Source organism: Podarcis vaucheri (genome assembly GCF_965113315.1).
Source record: "Podarcis vaucheri genome assembly, chromosome: 4".
NCBI classification, from domain to species: Eukaryota; Metazoa; Chordata; class Lepidosauria; order Squamata; family Lacertidae; genus Podarcis; species Podarcis vaucheri.
This window is the reverse complement of record NC_138762.1, coordinates 31,279,067-31,287,861: the sequence shown is the minus strand read 5'-3', so window position 1 is coordinate 31,287,861 and position 8,795 is coordinate 31,279,067.

Here is an 8,795-nt window from a genome sequence, read left to right as displayed (position 1 = left end):
GGGGGTGGGAGTACAAGCTCCAGCCCCTTTTTTATTGCTACTTATGCAACTACAGTTATTAAACTTTAGTACTATAACAGGAAGGATGGTCCACTCAGTCCCCAAGTGCCTTAAAAATTAATTTTAATCTCTTTTTTTTAATGTCACAGGTTATTAATTCATTCTATGTGCCAATTTGCCTATAAAGTGGTACCTCGGGTTAAGGACTTAATTCGTTCCGGAGGTCCGTTCTTAACCTGAAACTGTTCTTAACCTGAAGCACCACTTTAGCTAATGGGGCCTCCTGCTGCTGCTGCACCGCCGGAGCACGATTTCTGTTCTCATCCTGAAGCAAAGTTCTTAACCTGAGGTAATATTTCTGGGTTAGCAGAGTCTGTAATCTGAAGCGTATGTAACCTGAAGCATATGTAACCCGCTGTACCACTGTACATTTTTGTAACCTCATAACTCATAAAGGAGTGTTGCCAACCAGCCACCCCCTTGACCCTTGCCTTGCTCAACTTTGCTTATTAGAATTAACCACAAGAGGTTGACCGGATGCGTCCGGGAAATGATTAGTGTTTCAATGGAGAGTTTGAGGTGTCAGAGGAGGGGTAGTACCTCTGGTAAAAGATACATTGTGCTCTTTCTGGGTCAGTTTGTCCACCTTTGGTCCCCATTTTTTCCCTTTGGTCTTGTTTTTTTATTTTTCATTTTTTTGGTCTGCTGTGTGTTAACATACCAGGTAGGGTTTTTCAACTTCATTTCTTTTTAAAAAAAAAACAAAACGTGATACTCAGAGCTATACCGATGGTCATAGATGGGGCTGCCATACATCTGGAATTTCCCAGACATAGGCAGGATTCGTCCTTCAAACATCAGAAGTGTTGATTTTTTGGCTCAACAACTTTTGTGTCCGGATTTTCACTTTTTGAAATGTGACCCTAGTCATATGACCCTAGTCAAAGATTGTGTTGGGGCTAATGCTGGATTTTTGAGCAGGTGAACCCGGCTTCAAATTCTTCTTCAGCCATGAAGATAGTAAATATGAGTCCTTTTGTCTGTTAACATCCTAAAAAGGGCACTTCGTAAAGTCTCATTAAGGAAGGTAAGAAGTCTCCACAGCAGGGGCACCCATTCTTCTTGTTTTGAAATAAGATTTAATTTCACTTTTATTTTTGTCTCCCAAGTTATTCTCCAGTTGATCTCCAGTTTTCATGGCTTATTTGTCAAGTCCAGTTTTCTCCTATCTGAAAATGTTGTATATTATGAACTTTGGTGTTTAATAGTCCAGTGGTTTGTAATGACAATCTCATATTTCCTGTTTAAGAGTTTATTAAACTAAATGCCTTTTATAAACAAAAACAACAGGAATAATTAGTGTACCAGCAAGGAGGACAGATAGGAATCTGTAACCTTTGGCTGTTATTCTTGGCAACTCTGTAATCTTAAACAGCTCACTGGCCTCTCCATGGCTCAGTTTACCTGTCTATGAAATAACTGAAATATTTCACATGCTTTAATTTTAAGGTGATGAGTTATGAGAGTGAAATCTTGCTGGCATCCCAGGAATGGACCTTTAAATGAAGATGTTGCATGTGCATAGGGATTTTTTTTCTTTCATAAATAGTTTTTATCAAGACCATGTCATTGTGCTTGAGAATAAAAGGGATATTGCAATTATTTTTAGCAGTGGCTTTTCATCATGTCCCTGAATACTTGTACAAACCTAATTTTTTTGAAAACTTACATATTTTAGTGACACTCATAGAAAGGTTTCATAGAAAAGTAATATATACCAAGGAATCCTACAAGCTTAGCACCAATAAATACTGGAAATTTCAATGTACCTTGAGCAATTGCTCTTGACTCACTATACTGCCTTAAAACATATTTTATTAGAGATTTTGATTGTTGGAGAACCATAAGAAACAAATTTATAAGAGGCAGTTCAACCATGGCCCAAGCTCCCTTGAGGGTATTTTAGCTATGGGATGTCTTAGGGCAAGAGTTTGTATTGGTTTGTCAGCTTCATGATGGAACATGCCTTACTTACTAACTTTAAATTAGCATTTGCAAACCTTTTATAATAAACTCATAGTACTAGCAGCACAACAAACAGAAGCTAAAATGATCAAATGTCTTAAGCAACCTTTGTCCAAACAAAAAACCTAAATACAAGTCCAATGACTGCAACCTGTCTCTGAATGTAGACATTTTGAAGTGAAGTAATGTAATCTGTACTCTTTTAATCAATTAGGTATATAATTATTTGACCTTGCATGCTTATTTGACCTTCAGAGTGTTAATGTAAACTTCATATCTGCACACCAAGCTCCTTAAATTACACTCTGCTAGTGATTTCATGAAAACAGCACCAGCCTTTCTTCTGAGAATAAATATCATTGCATTTTTTATTTCCTGTTCCAGTATGCCACCTGATGTGGAGATTCTTTACATACTCAAGGCTGCCTTGAAAATGCTTACCACAGAGGTCACTATCAACCAGAAGGAAAGTGAAGTTCAGGGTGCTCTTTATACATCAGTAGATGTCCTGAGAGTCAGTCTACAAGCTTGTACAGTGGTGCCCCGCAAGACGAATGCCTCGCAAGACGAAAAACTCGCTAGACGAAAGGGTTTTTCGGTTTTGCGTTGCTTCGCTAGACGAATTTCCCTATGGGCTTGCTTCACAAGACGAAAACATCTTGCGCTTTTTTCTTAAAGCCGCTTGAAGAGGCGCAGTTGCAATGGACCGTGCTTCGCAAGACGAAAAACATCGCAAGACGAAAAGACTTGCGGAACGAATTATTTTTGTCTTGCGAGGCACCACTGTATTGGTAACTGGACCCCTTTGCCTACATGGGGCCCCCTGAGCTCAAATATCTTTGCTGAGGAAGAAACAGCTTATGAGATGTGTACCAGACTCACAGGTTTCAGTGTAGCCTCCTGCCCATTCTTGCATGGAAAGTTCTCTCAGTCTTTGTCAGGTTGTTGTTGAATCAGGACTCCTGTGAATCGGGTACTAGAGCACACCAGAATAATTCACCAGGAGAGTAAACTGCAGGGAGATCCACAGGCCATAGCCTATAATCCAGGCGAAAATAGACAGCCAATCTCATGCCACGTCTTAGCTCCCACCCAATACATGCAGACAGAGGCTCTTGCTTGCAGGTAAGAAAAATACATTTCTTTCAGCAAGTAATGATGCTGGCTCAGCAGCAGACACAAGGCTCAGGGGTTACAGTTCAGGAGCAAGGCAAGAAGTTCAGGACTGGACAGAAGCAGTGCAGGTGTCCCAACAAGCTGCCCTGTCCTTCTTGCCAAGCTTTTAAAGACAAGGCCTTGGAGGAATGCTGAGGTTGCAAACACATGCTCTGTCAGGGTGGGTGGGTGTGATCTCATCTCCAAAAGCAGTGCCTGGTTCTAGGCAGCAAGACTGTGCCTCTGGTTCTAGGCAACAAGACTGGCTCCCATTCAGTCCCTGCCAGGTCCTGTTCTGCCTCCTCTATCAACTGATCAAAGCTTCCACTGAGGCTTCCTGCTCCACAGGAAGGGGTGAGGGTACAGCTGACATCCCTGTTATCTCTTCCAAAGCAAGTAAGAGCTGTTTGACAGTGGAACAGACTTCCACAAGAGGTGGTGGACTTTCCTTCCTTTGGGGTTCTTAAGCAGAGGATAGGTGGCCATCTGTCATGTATGATTTAGTTGAGATTCCTGAATTAAGGAGGTTGGAATAGTTGACCCTCAGGAACAATTCCAGCTCTACAATTCTGTGGTTTAATACACTTGGAGACTGAGGCTGTGCAACATATTAGCAGCTTGAGATGCAGCAAGGTCGTTTTCCCTGCACTGTATTTGAGCAAGTCGCATATGCACTTGTACATACTGGAGAGAAGCTGAGGAGGTAGTTCACTCAATGCTCATTACCTGATTTGTTGTCCCACGTCTGCAAACCCCGCCCCCGCCCAAACAATGAAGGTGTCACCTTTGGGTGTCCACACACATGCAAGGGATGTCTCAAATGTTTGCATCTCCATGGAACCACAGCTTAATTTTTTTTAATTGGACGGAAGCTGGTGAAGGGATAATGCATCAAACAACAGCATTTCTCAATAGCTGTTATCCATCCATTGTCCCGGAAAAGCCTAACCTTTGAATATGTCTTGACACTGTTTTTATGGTTACGCTTCTGAATAATATTTTGGACTGCATCAGTACATACTCTTCAGCTACTTTCATAGTATATTAATGCACATCAAACAGACAAAAAACTAGGAGTGAACGATTTAGGTTTTTGGAGTGCATGTAAGTCTCTCTGTATCTTTGAAACAGAATCAAATGGGCCCTTTTTCTTTTCTAGAGATACGTTTGTGGCTTTCAATCAAGCAGACCACTATCATCCTAAAAGCCACTCTAGTGGCTGTGGAGCCATGGTGGTAAAGCAATATTCATTGCTTGATTGGTTGAGCAGAGTCGTTCGGCACTTACCCAGCTGAAGTCTCAGCAATAAACATTACAAATATCACAGCATGGAAACCCAGTGCAGTTTGTACAAATCATCAAGACCAGATGAAGCCCTTTTATGATTACCTATAAAGCAGAGGGCAAGGGAGCATTCCTTTCTTCAGTTTTTGTCTCTTCCCAAGCAGAGGTGCTACATGCTTGCTGTTGCAACAGAAGAGGGTGAAATGTTATCTCACTAGAACCTATTAGTCCACTGCTGAAGATTGAGACCTAGTGTGCTGTTTGGGGACCTGATGTGCCTTCACCTCATGCCCAAGTGGGGATTTGAACCCTGGTCTCTCAAGTCCTAGTCCAACACTCTAACCACTATACCACACTTGGCTTTCTATGAAACTATGACCATTCAACCCATTTCCCACCCAAGAACACACAACAGCATGTGCCCGCACCCCAGTCAAAAGCTTATAAATGTGTAAACCTATCAATGTTTTATCCTGCAACATTAAGCAAACTCAGCAACGAAAGCTGAACTTATAAATAAACAAGGTTTATATCACAGCCCTATCATCGTACATGAACTTGGAAGCTGGTCACAACAATTCAAAACACAATACAGTGGTATCTCGGGTTACATACACTTCAGGTTACATATGCTTCAGGTTACAGACTCCACTAACCCAGAAATATTACCTCTGGTTAAGAACTTTGCTTCAGGATGAGAACAGAAATTGTGCTCCGGCGGCGTGGGGGCAGCAGGAGGCCCCATTAGCTAAAGTGGTCTTCAAGTTAAGAACAGTTTCAGGTTACGAACGGACCTCCGGAACGAATTAAGAACTTAACCCGAGGTACCACTGTACACAACAAAATGGAATACCATTTAAAATGTGTGTTTATGGTGCAAATGCCCTGCCCCGTGTTGTTTCTCGGCCATGTCAAAGCATATCTCATATTGTTGCTGACAGAAACAAATTGGGACCTACTGAGTCAATATTTTGCAAGCTGTTTTTATTTTTTACTTTTGAGCTAAGGACCATTCAACATATTACGTACCCAGACTTGCTCCCACCACTGGCGCTGAAGAAATGCCTGTCTTCTGTCATGCCTGCCTTCTGTCCATACCTAATATGCAGCTTAAACACACACACAAACTGAAATGAATGCATTTTAGTTATTTAATATTTATTTTGACACAGAGAAGTTTGTGCATCACCATTAGGTTACTGACTGGTCCAATAAAATAGATCATTTAGCTGATTTTTGCATTGCTATCTCTGTAGGACTAGCACAGCCATCAGTACTTTGATCTACTATGAATTGTCAGAGGCATTGAGGTTGTTAGCACTGCTAACAACTTAATTGATGTGAACAATGCAAGGGAATTTTAGAGAGAGAAATTCCAAGGCAGATATAATGCTTGTTCCTCATAGTTCGCCTATTTAAATTTCCCTAGCCATAGAATCTAGCTTGTTTGACGTAAATACTTCATAATTCTGGGATGAAAGATCCTATTGAAATATAAAGTACTGCTAATCAGAAACTGTTCGCTTATCAGCATCGCCGCCCCCATCCCAGTACAACAAACAAACCAGAAGTTTGTCCTCGGACTCTCTGCCTGTATATAGGCTTGAAAGTACTACATCTGAAACATGGTTTCTGCCTACTATTATGGGGCACGGTGAGGCTCAGACAGCAATTTGCAACTCGCAATGAAAGGAGGTTACTCAAACAGTCTCTCTAGTTTGATTTATTATTATATTTTTACTATTGGCAGGGGTACAGGGAGACCATTCAACTTTTACTTCTACTAAGGAACACACAAAGGTAACTTGTAGCTGTGCCCCCAAATCCATTCCTAACGTAAGCTGTAGAACCTAGGTACACGTTGGTCTCCCTCCTATACATGTTGGTCTCCCTCCTATTTAATCATCAGCTGGCCTCCTCAGTGGTGACGCTTGCAAGGATGCCTTTATCACAGAAGCTTGCCTATCGCCTTGTTTATGACCATTTCAGGCCACGTGAATGTGTATGTGTGTGTTGTAAAGCAGAGGACTAAGCTGCAGTTTTCCAGATATTGCTGGACTACAACTCTCTGAGCACTGGCCATGCTGGATGAGGTTGATGGGAGTTGGAGTCTAACAACATCTGGAGAACCACATGTTTCTCATCCATATTTTGAACCACTTATCACGTGTTGCGATTTTGCTTTTATTCTTCTCTTTTCTGGAAACACGGACTGCATGTTGCTTTGTTGTTTTAATTGTAATTTCTCATCATTTATGTTTGTGAGCACCCAGAGAACAATGTGATTTGGTGGCTTTATATAAATATAGTTAAGAATGAATGAATGAATGAACGAACGAACGAAGAGGGATGGAGGGAGGAAGATTGCCTTGTACAGTAGTTTAACAGAACGTTACTGGACAAAAGTTGGAAGCGACTGTGTGGAAACCCTATCTTTTGTGCACAGTTCCAAGTGTAGGTTGGAGGTTCATGAAACTTACATCAAAGACAATAAATGTGTCCTCAAGGTGTCTCCAACTACGACACCATCATACCTGACCATTGGCCATGCTGATAGCAGCTGATGAAAGTTGTAGTCCAAAACATTTGAAGGCCACCAGGTTGGAAGAGACTGATGCAGTCCTACAGAATGGGAGGGACAGCCTCTGGCAACAACCTCCAAGCCACCCTGGGTCCTGTACCACCTGAGGGAAGGTGATGTGGCTGCCCACCATTTGCCTGCTTAGGAACTCGCTACCCCTAGGTAAAAGGGAAATTTTAAATAAAATTATAAGACTAGCCTTATAATCCCCAGTAAAAGGTAAAGGGACCCCTGACCATTAGGTCCAGTCGTGGCCGACTCTGGGGTTGCGGCGCTCATCTCGCTTTATTGGCCAAGGGAGCCGGCGTACAGCTTCTAGGTCATGTAGCTAGCATGACTAAGCCACTTCTGGTGTGCCAGAGCAGCACATGGAAACGCCATTTACCTTCCCGCCGGAGCAGTACCTATTTATCTACTTGCACTTTGACGTGCTTTCAAACTGCTAGGTTGGCAGGAGCAGGGACCGAGCAACAGGAGCTTACCCCGTCACGGGGATTTGAAATGCCGACCTTCTGATCGGCAAGTCCTGGGCTCTGTGGTTTAACCCACAGTGCCTCGCGTCCCATAATCCCCAGTAGGGATGATTTAATTGGCAAGAGTTGGCATCAGCTGGCATTCTGCATCCTGGTCTCACCGAATCCCATTTTCAGAAAGGCTAGGAAGGCTAATTTGTTTAATGTTTATGGAAAATATAAACAGCTGAGCCCTGTTAATTTCTTGCCTATTGTTGAGAAAATCTGGCATTGGGTTTGTTCTCCCTCCACTGTTGTGGTTTTTTCTATATACAATTCACATAGTTGTCACTTCCCTGGTTTATTATTCCTTTGCTTCTTTTAATTTCTTTCATACAACATGTCATCTCATGCAGACACTTGCTAACCAAGGTGTTTATTTAATGTTTATGTATTCTAAATATTTAAGAATAAAAATCATTTCCAGACATTTTCCTGCCAGTATTTTCAGAGGGCAACCTAACAATACTTGTCTGTCTGATCCCAGACTTTTGTGTTTCAAGTTCCTTGTTTCAACAGCGACGGGGATCTATGGATCCCTCCCTCCACTCAAGAGACATTCATTGGAGTTGAAGGGTGAAAAGTCCATCAGCTCTATCTGCATTTCCAGTGCTATAAATCTGTCTCTGGAATAACCAAGTTTGTCTTCATTCTGCATTCTGATAAGATGTCATTACAGGAGTTATTTTAATCAAATTTTCAGTTATTACATTAGTGCATACTTACATGGGGCTTCTCTCAGCTAGCATATGGCGCTTTAAGTCTTGTGGCGAGGAAGAGGATGGAAAACATTTGATTTAAAAAAAAATTTTTGCTTTAAAAAATGGAACCTCCAGCCAGACAATAAGCTTCAGCCAGTTCAAAACTGTAAAATCCACTGCCTGTCTATGTTGGGTCAACATAAGCACATCAACACCAAGTAAAGACTGAAGCCCCGATTCTTTTATGATTTTATTATAAAAATGTTTGAATTGTTATATTGGGGACGACGTTTCCTATTTTATAGAGGGCAGCTCCCTCTTTGAAGGACTCTCGGATGTTAGTCCTCTTCTGAAGAGCTGTCTGGTACAAGTATGGTTTTAAATTGAAGAACCGTAGAAGGGAGAGTGGAGCCTAGACATTTTCATTCGCCAGCTGGGCTAAAACCGTGTACCTCTTGCCATGTACTCAGGCTCCATAATAGATACCAATTTTGTAGTTTCTTGAGCAATACTGCTGTTTGGTCATTTCCCCTCAAA